Here is a 9,995-nt window from a genome sequence, read left to right as displayed (position 1 = left end):
GAGCCTATAGAGTGGGAGAAAATCTTTGCCAATCATACTTCAGATAGAGCACTAATCTCCAGAATCTATAAAGAACTCAAAAAACTCTACACCAAGAATGCAAATAATCCAATCGACAAATGGGCTAAGGAAATGAATAGACACTTCACAGAAAAAGATATACAAGCAATCAACAAACATATGGGAAAATGTTCAACATCTCTAGTAATAAGAGAAATGCAAATCAAAACCACCCTAAGATTCCATCTCACCCCAATTAGAATGGCAATTATCAAGAATACAAGCAACAACAGGTGTTGGCGAGGATGTGGGGAGAAAGGTACACTCATACATGGCTGGTGGGGCTGCGAATTAGTGCAGCCACTCTGGAAAGCAGTGTGGAGATTCCTTAGAAAACTTGGAATGGAACCACCATTTGACCCAGCTATCCCACTCCTTGGCCTATACCCAAAGGACTTAAAATCAGCATACTACAGAGATACAGCCACATCAATGTTCATAGCTGCTCAATTCACCATAGCCAGATTGTGGAACCAACCTAGATGCCCTTTAATTGATGAATGGATAAAGAAACTGTGGTATGTATATATATACACACACACACACACACAATGTGTGTGTGTATATATAAAAATATATATATATATATATATACACACACACACACAATGGAATATTACTCAGCCATAAAGAACGATAAAATTAAGGCATTTGCAGGCAAATGGATGAAATTGGAGAATATCATGCTAAGTGAGATAAGCCAATCTCAAAAAACCAAAGGACAAATGATATCGCTAATAAGTGGATGATGACACATAATGGGGGGAGGGAGGGGTTAGTGTTAGGGTTAGAGTTAGGGTTAGGGAGGGGGCGAGAATGGAGGAAGGACTGTATAGAGGGAAAAGAGGGGTGGGAGGGGTCAGGGGAAGGGAAAAAATAACAGAATGAATCAAACAACATTACCCTATGTAAATTTATGATTACACAAATGGTATGCCTTTACGCCATGTACAAACAGAGAAACAACATGTATCCCATTTGTTTACAATAAAAAAAAAGATAAAAAAAAAAAACCTATGAATAGGGCTGGGGTTGTGGCTCCACGGTACAAGACTTGCCTGGCATGTGTGAGGCCCTGGGCTCAATCCTCAGCACCACATAAAAATTATTTTTTAAAAAACGTATAAATAAAACCAAACTTCTTTAAGCTGACAAAAGTCACTGATGAAAAAATCCATAGTTAACATCAAAATTAATAGTGAAGGAGTAAATGCTTTACTTCTAAGATCAGGAACAAGACAAAAGTTTCTATTTTCACTATTCTTACTCAAGATTGTACCGCAAGTCCTAGTCACAGTAATCAAGCAAGAAAAAGAAAGTAAAAGGAACCCAAAGAGAAAAGGTAGAAGCTATCTATGTTCACAGATGAAATGATCTTTTTTTTCCCCCCCACGGTGTTGGGGATCGAACCCAGGGCCTTGTGCTTGCAAGGCAAGCACTCTACTGACTGAGCTATCTCCCCAGCCCTGAAGTGATCTTTAATCCCAAAGTATCCACTAAAAATATTAGGATTAAGCAAATTCAGCAAGGTTGCAAGATTCAATAGTGATGTACAAAAATCTATTCTGTTTCTATACACTAGCAACAAACAGTTCAAAAATGAAAATTAATAAAATAATTTCATTTATAATAGCATAAAATGCTAAAATAATTAAGAGCAGATTTTAAAAATATGTACATTGAAAACTGAAAACATTTTCGAAAGAAATTAAAGATCTAAATTAAAAGAATCTGATGTTCATAGATAGAAAGACTTAAAATGGCAATATTCCCCAAAGTGATCTACAAATTCAACACAATCCCTATCACGATCTCAGATGTTTCTTTGTAGAAACTGACAAACTTATCCAAAAATACATGTATAAAATTAAGGGACCCAAAATAGCTAAACAAAATCTTGAAAAAAAAACCCCATAAAATTGAAGTTCCCCTTCCTGAGTCAAAACTTGCTACTAAACTATAGCAATCAAGACGATGTGGTATTGGCATAATGACACATGCATGGATCAATGGAATAGAAATGAGAATAAACCCTCATATTTTTGATCAATTGATTTTAGACAAGTCTGCCAAGGAGGAAAGAATAATCTTACAAGATACAATACTAAGGCAAGTGAATATCAATATGTGAAAATAAGAATCAGATGCCTATATCATATCATATAAAATATTAATTAAAAATAGAAAAGAGAATTAAATATAGGAGGTAAAATTACAAAGTCTGAGAATAAAACTTAGTGGTAAATCTTTGTGGCCTTGTGTTAGGCAATATAGTTTCTTAGAACACCTAAGGTATAAGTAAAAACTACTTATATACTATAAGTATATATAGTATATTATATTGCTACATACATATTGCCACTATATATATGAACATATATATACCTATATGTATGTATATGTGCAAACATGTTTGTTTTTGCATGTGCATATGTGTATAGATAGATAGCTAAAATTTCACTTCACCAAAATGAAAAAACTTGTATGTCAAAGGACACTACCAAGGATAGCTATTATAAAACAAAACAAAACAAAACAGAAAAAAAACAAATGTTGACAAGGAGACAGAGAAGACATGGAAGTCCTTGTACACTGCAAGTATGTATGTAAAATGGTGCCATTGCTATGGGAAACAGCATGTGCTCCAAAATCAAAGATAGAGTTACTATATATCCAGCAATTTCACTTCTGGAAACATACTCAAAAGAACTGAGCCAAACATAATTGTGCGACTCCATTCATAGCAGCATTACAGTAGCTAAAAGGTGGAAGTCATCTGAGTGACTAGCCACAGATAAATGGATACAATGGAATACACCCTTGGAAAGGAAGAACATTCTAGCACATGCTGCAACATGGACAAACCTAGAAGATGTTTTGCTAAGTGAAAGAAGCCAGTCACAAAAGTCCACGTTGTAGGATTTTATTTATATGAAATGTCCAGAATATAAGAAAATCTATAGTGATAGAAAATGGATTAGAGGTGACTGGTGGGTAGTTTGGAAGACAGAATTGGGACTAAGTGCTACTAAATATGGGGTTTCTTTTGTGGTAATACAAATGCATTTGAATGAGATGGCAGTGATGATTGTACAACATATATGAAAACCTATTGAAATGTACACTTTAAAATGATAGATTTTATTATGTGACTAATACATAAAAATGACTCTAAGGGTAGAATAAAAGGAATCAGTCTTTTAAATATATAAAACTGCAACTGAAAATTTAAAATTGCCAAATATTTTAATATACCTGCCTTAATAACTGATAGAACAAATAGAAAATCAATAAAGATATATAAGCCTTGAACAACACTGTTAACCAACTTGACCTAATTGACATTTACATAACATTCCACACAAAACAGCAGAATAGATATTCTTCTCCTTCACACATAAGACATTTAAAAGACAGGGGCTAGAGTGTAGCACACAATGGTAGAACTTGCCTAGCATGTTCAAGGTCCTGGGCTCCATCCCCCATTCCCATCCTCCAAAAAAGGACCATATTCTGGGCCATAAAACAAATGGAACACGTTTGAAAGAATTCAAGATATATAAAATATGTTCTCTGATTACAGTGGAATTAAATTAGAAATCAATAACAGAAAAGTCTCTGAAACATTCCCCAATAAGTAAAAAAAAAAAAAAGTGCTTCTAGATTACCCATGGAACAAAAATGAAACCAAATGTTAGAAAATATTTTGACTTGAATAAAAGTTGTGAGGTATCATAAAAATAGTGGCAATTCTTTAGACATTACACCAAAGAAGATATACAGATGGCCATTAAGCATATAAGAAGATGCTCAACATCATTATTCATCAGGGAAATGCAAACTTGAACCACAAGCAGATTCCACTTTGCATCAATTAGGATGGTTAAAATTTAAAAATGATTGACCTAGTGTTAGAAATACTGGGTGCCATAAGAAATCAAACATGTGCTTACAAGCAGTTCAGCAAGGAAAACCTTACTTTTGTAGAAAACCTTACTTCTGCTACCACCAGTTTGCCTGCTTTTATTCCTGTACTGCTCCTTGCTCTGGTAGGAGGAGATTGGGGTTACAATCCATGCCAATAGCTAAATTTAAAATTGGAGTGGGCAAAGGGAAGGGCATAGTTAAAATGGCTACAACTGGATCTCATATCACAATTAAGGCTAAATACTATATTTTGAAAATGGACCACTGAACTTTCTATTTCTCACAATAGTGAACATTATTAAAGATGTGGAGGAATTGAAACTCTCATGAACTACTGGTGGGGAGGAAAAATTAACTGTGCAAACACATTAGAAAACATTTTGTCAGTTTCTCACAGAGTAAATACATACCTACCATATGATCTGACTATGTACCCAAGAGGAAAGAAAGTTTATATTCATGTAGAGATTTACACACACATGTTCTTAGAAACTCTCTTTGAAGTAACCAAAAGGTGGAAACAACCCAAATGTCCATAACCATGTGACTAGAGAAAGAAGTTGTGGTATAGCCATGTAATAGAATATTAATTAGCAACAAAAAAGGAACAAATAAAGACTAATGCAGAACATGAATGAATCCTCAAGTAATAATGGCGAATGAAATAAGTCAGACCTCTCTCTCAAAGATGCTATAATTTGAATATTGAGGTTCCCCTAAGGCCCATGTGGTAAAGCCTTGTTCTGTAGGATGGTGCTATTGCAAAGTTGTGAAAACTTTTAAGAGGTGAGGCCTAGAGAGAGGAACTTAGATCATTAGGAGAGTGCCCTAGAAAGAGATAAGAGAACACTAGCCTCTCTTTCTCTCTCTTTTGCTTCCTTGCCATGAGGTGAGTGGTTTTGCTCTGCCACATGCTCATACCATCAGGTGCTGCCTCACCATATGCCAAAAGAACAGGGCCAATTGATCATGGACTGGAAGCTTCAAGACTGTGAGTCAAAATAAACCTTTTCTTGGGTGGTGTTGTGGCTCAGTGGCAGAGCACTTGCTTAGCATGTGTGAGGCACTGGGTTCAATTCTCAGCACTGCATATAAATAAATAAAATAAAGGTCCATTGACAACTAAAACAATTTTTAAATAAACAAATAAACCTTTTCTCTTTTGGGGTTGATTATCTCTGGCTTTCAGTGAGTCAGTTCTGATTGGAAGAAGTTAAGAAGATGTTCTCAGATACATTATCACTTGAATGTGTCCTTTCTCATGAGAGGGAAATCATTCATGGGTGGAAACTTGGACCTGCTGAGCTGATAGAAGAAAGTGTGAGCTGAGTTTATGGGGTGTTTCGAAATGAGTGGTTTAGACCATTGTATTGTAAGAAAGGAAGAATGGTGGGGAAGCAGATTAAAGACGGTGGGGTATATTTTTGTTTGGGTTCTCTTCTTACCTTCTCCCCCTACACAGTCTGTAGGCCCAAGTTGCTGTGGAGATTGTTACTATACCCCTGATTGAAATTAAATACTTCCCCATCCCCATATTTCCTATTGACCCAAAGTATATACTGAATAATTTCTTCTCTTCCTTTTTCTTCTCTCTCTCTCCTGCCTCTACTGCCTCTGCCTCTCAATCCCTCTTTCTCCCTCTGAGAGGATCCATCTGTCATGTTCTGAACTGCTTTATGTAGAGGTCCATGTGGCAGGGAACTAAGGGAGGTCCCTAGCCAACAGCCAGTGAGTCCCTGGCTTAGTTCAATAGCCCGTGATAGCTGAGTCCTTCTAACAACCATATGAAGGAGCTTGGAAACAGACTATATTCCAGTCCAGCTTTCTGATGAGGCCCCAACCCTTGACAAGAGCATCCCTGCAGCTGTGGGACACCTTGAGGCAGAGGTGCCCTGGCAACTGTGACAGAATTCCTGATATGCAGAAATTGGAAGATAATAAGTGTTGGTGAACTAAGAAATGTTAAGGTTCTAAGTCTGAGGATAATTTATTACATAACTACATTTCCAGTGTGGGTTGCCCATCCTACATAAGGACCCAGGCTGATGGAGACCCCATCTCAATATTGGCTTCCATCAGCACCCTGAGAAGGGAGGAATTATACCCTGACCCTTAAAACTCTCACCCTAAAGTCGAAACATGCATCTTCGACTTGTGTTTCATCAATCAAATGAAATAACATATTCATACTAGTTTCAAGGGAGTGGAAAGAAAATAGATGGAATAGTTGTGAACCATCCACACTAACACCTGCCTGGAAGGTTTGTTGAGTGGACAATGCCTTTAAATTGCCATATTAGAACATTTTCAGCTACGAGTAAGAGAAAATACATGAAAACTTAAATAATAAAAGCTTAAACATTGAAGGGAACTTGTGGGCTTATATTTTTTGGCTAAAATTTTCAGAGGTAGCTAGGACTGAATCAATGATGTTAGTAGGACTAATTTCTTTTTGTTTCTCTTTTCTGTATTTTGACATACAGGCACCCCTCTGTTTCCTCAGATTCTGCATCCTTGGATTCTGTATCCTCAGAATCAACTAACCACAGATCAAAAATATTATTTTAAAAATTTGCCACCAGGCACACACCTGTAATTCCAATGACGTGGGAGGATCACAAGTTTCAGTTCAGCCTCAGCAATTTAGTGAGACTCTGTCTCAAAATAAAAAATAAAAAGGTCTGAGAATATAGTTCAGTGGTAGAGCACTCCTGGGCCAAATCCTTAATACCAAGAAAAAAATTTGCATTGAATGTGTACAGATTTTTTTCCTTGCCATTATTTCCCCCAAAATATCTCATAACAATTATTTGCATTTACATTGTATGTGGTATTATAAGTAATCTAGGAATATTTAAGGTATAAAGGAGGATGTGCACAGATTACATGCAAATACTACAGCATTATAAGGGACTGAAGCTTTCTCTGATTTTGGTATCCATGGGAGGTTTTGGAATCAATCCCCTAGAGATATGGTGGTCTAAGGGTCAATTGTATTAGCTTCACCCTAAACTTGCTACCTCAGGATTCCCTAGTGATTACTAGAAGTCCCTGGGGGCTACAGTACTTCCTTGATCAAAAAGGATAGCAGAGGGTGAGCTTTCCTGTGACTGGATCAGTCACATGTTCACCGATGCCTGAGGGAGACGGTGCTGGAAAAGAGGATGGTTTCACCTCTTTACATGCTTGGATCCTCCAAGTCAGGTTCCCTGAATGCATACACATGGATTTCCAAATAGAAATGGAGTGTACAGAAAATGTTTACAACAGTGCCTGAGACTGCTCCTGCCTCCCACGGCCACCCCCAGGGTTATCTATTACTTCTTTCATGTCACCACCTGGTGAAGATATTTCAGTGATGACTTTGTAAACTTTACTGAATCAGAAAATGCTTTGCATTTTAAAAGCTGGTCAAATCTAAGAGATTATTACTACTACTAGAGGTAAGCAGTTCTTGCCCAAACATAGCAGGATCCTCTTTACCCACTACATTCTGGCCACACAGGCACTTTTTTCTTTTCTTGAAATGCTCCATACCTGTCTGATTAAGTCATTGCCCACCATGCATTTCACTGAATTTTGAACTCTCTGGCCCCAGATTTTTCTCTTTTTAAAATTGTTAATGGACCTTTATTTAATTAATTTATTTATATATGGTGCTGAGAATCGAACCCAGTGCCTCACACATGCTAGGCAAATGTTCTACCACTGAGCCACAACCCCAGTCCCCCAGATCTTTCTTAACTGGCTCACATCCTTCAGATCTCAGAGAAGCATTTCCTGACCTTATGTTCCTGGTGTCCATATTTTGCTTTCTTCACAACACTTAACTACTATCTGAAATTATTTTATTTGCTGGCTAATTGCCTTCATCCTGCAACCAAAACTTCATGTCAGCAAGGACTTTCTGTTTTCTTCACGGATACACCCCCAGCATCTTGGTACAGGCCTTGACACTTATTTGACACAAAATAAATATGTATCCAAAGAATAAAAGAACAAATGATTAAATGTATCATCTCCATCAACTGCTGTGCCACTGTTGGTTGTGAGTTCCTGCTTCAAAGAATTGTTAGCAAATTACTGGCTTAACCAAATTCAAATTAAAATATATTCAAGGTTAACACTCTCATTACAAAATTTTCACTTTATTCTCTAAAGGAAAAGATAAGGGTGGAATTACTCTTTGCTCTGGCTCAATCCAGAGACTCTCACATTTCAGTGTGCACCAAACCACTGCAAGGTGATTAAGCTCAGCTCCCTGGGCATCACCTTCAGAGTTTTCAATATAGGAGGTCTACAGTGACTCCAAGAATTTGTATTTTCAAGAAATGTCCAGGTGCTGCTGCTGTTGCTGGTGGGAGTCATGCTTTGAAAGCAGTTGCCACAATCTAAATAGGCAACTCACTTTGAAGTACAATACAGGGTCTGGTGTGAAGTGACTCAGTGGTAGAATGCTTGCCTAGCATGTGTGAGACCCTGGGTTCTAGTTCCAGCACTGAAAAAAAAAAAAAAGTATGAATAACAGTCATGGTTATTTTGAATTATTGCAGCACTTTCTCTGCAATGTTTTTGGCTTTCACTAAAACCCATGTATATCCATGGAAATGAACCCTATACATCAAAATATCTGTCTTGTGTGCTGCAAGAGATCATCAAAGATTGAGGACAAATTACTGCCATAGAGCATTCAGTATCATCTCTATCTTAAAGTACAAGTGTGAAAGTCATTCATCTAAACATGTCTCAAACTCTTCAATTTATTTCCATCTCTACTTTCAAGAGTACAATTATTATTATTCATGGCACAATTATTCAAGGTACATTAGAGTTCATGTCAACTACTGTAATAGCTTCCTACTGGCTCTTTTGAAGTTTTATCCACATGAAGCCAGACCGATATTTTAAAGATGCAAATCTGATTATTCCACCTACTTGTATAAAATCCTCCAGTAGCTTTTTATTCTTCCCAGGTAAAAGCCCAGTATCTTGAACACTGCTTACATGATGTGGCCCTATCTGCCTTACAGTCTCCCCACCCTCTCCAACTCCTCTTTCTTCAGAGGTCAGTTGAAAGCTTTTCCCTTAGTTCCCAGATCCGGTCAATTTCCTCTGTTTAGAGAGCCATGTTCCATTCCTTCAAGGAAACTTTTTTTCAGGAGAGAAGGACCAAGACCATTTTTATTCACCAGTACATTTCTAGTGCCTTAGCACAACATACGTGATTACCTGAGCATGTAAGTACTTGTTTAAACATATGTTGGTTGAAGTTTTAAAAACGTGCATTTCTCAGTTCCTATTATGCACCAAATCCTATCCTGGGTTCCAATAGGGAACTGAGATTAATGAGATGTTTGACCTTAAAGAAGTTCATGCCAGTTGAAAACAATGAATATGCTAAGGACTATGGAGAAGAAATCTGAAACGGAGTTGAAGTGGCTAAGTGAAAGGAACAAAATGCTTTGGACGTCGAGGGAAGGAGAGACCAATTCCAGAAGGGAAAATCAGTTCATTCAATACACATCTTGAAAGAACATAGTGCTCACTATGTTCTAGGTGCTATCCTAAGTGTTTCATGTGCCCGAGGGTGTTGTGTGATTTTTTTTTTTAACAGGTGGGGTAAAAAATGCATATAACTTGCGCAGTCACACAGCTACTAAGTGACAGAAAAAGGATTTGAACCCAGTCTGCTTGGTTCTAGAGTCTGAGTTTTACAACTTCACTTTGAAAGCCTCATGGAAGATGCGGCAAATAAGGAGTGCTTGAAGAAACTGGTCAAGTGGAAAAAAAACGCACAGCCATTCCTAGCAAACTCTGGATCGAAAAATATGGGCTTAATTATGAATTTGGGTCCGTCCTTTCTCAACCGTTCCCATTGAATGTGAGGAGGGATTTCACATGAGCACAAAATGAAGAAGGGCGGAGGGAAACTAACATCCGGACACCTTGAGTAGAGAAACTGTTTCCACGGAAACAGTACCGTGTTCCCTTCAAGGTGAGATCTCGCG

This window comes from Sciurus vulgaris, assembly GCF_902686455.1.
Source record: "Sciurus vulgaris genome assembly, chromosome: 3".
NCBI classification, from domain to species: Eukaryota; Metazoa; Chordata; class Mammalia; order Rodentia; family Sciuridae; genus Sciurus; species Sciurus vulgaris.
The sequence above is the reverse complement of the archived record's forward strand: the minus strand, read 5'-3'. Positions refer to the sequence as shown.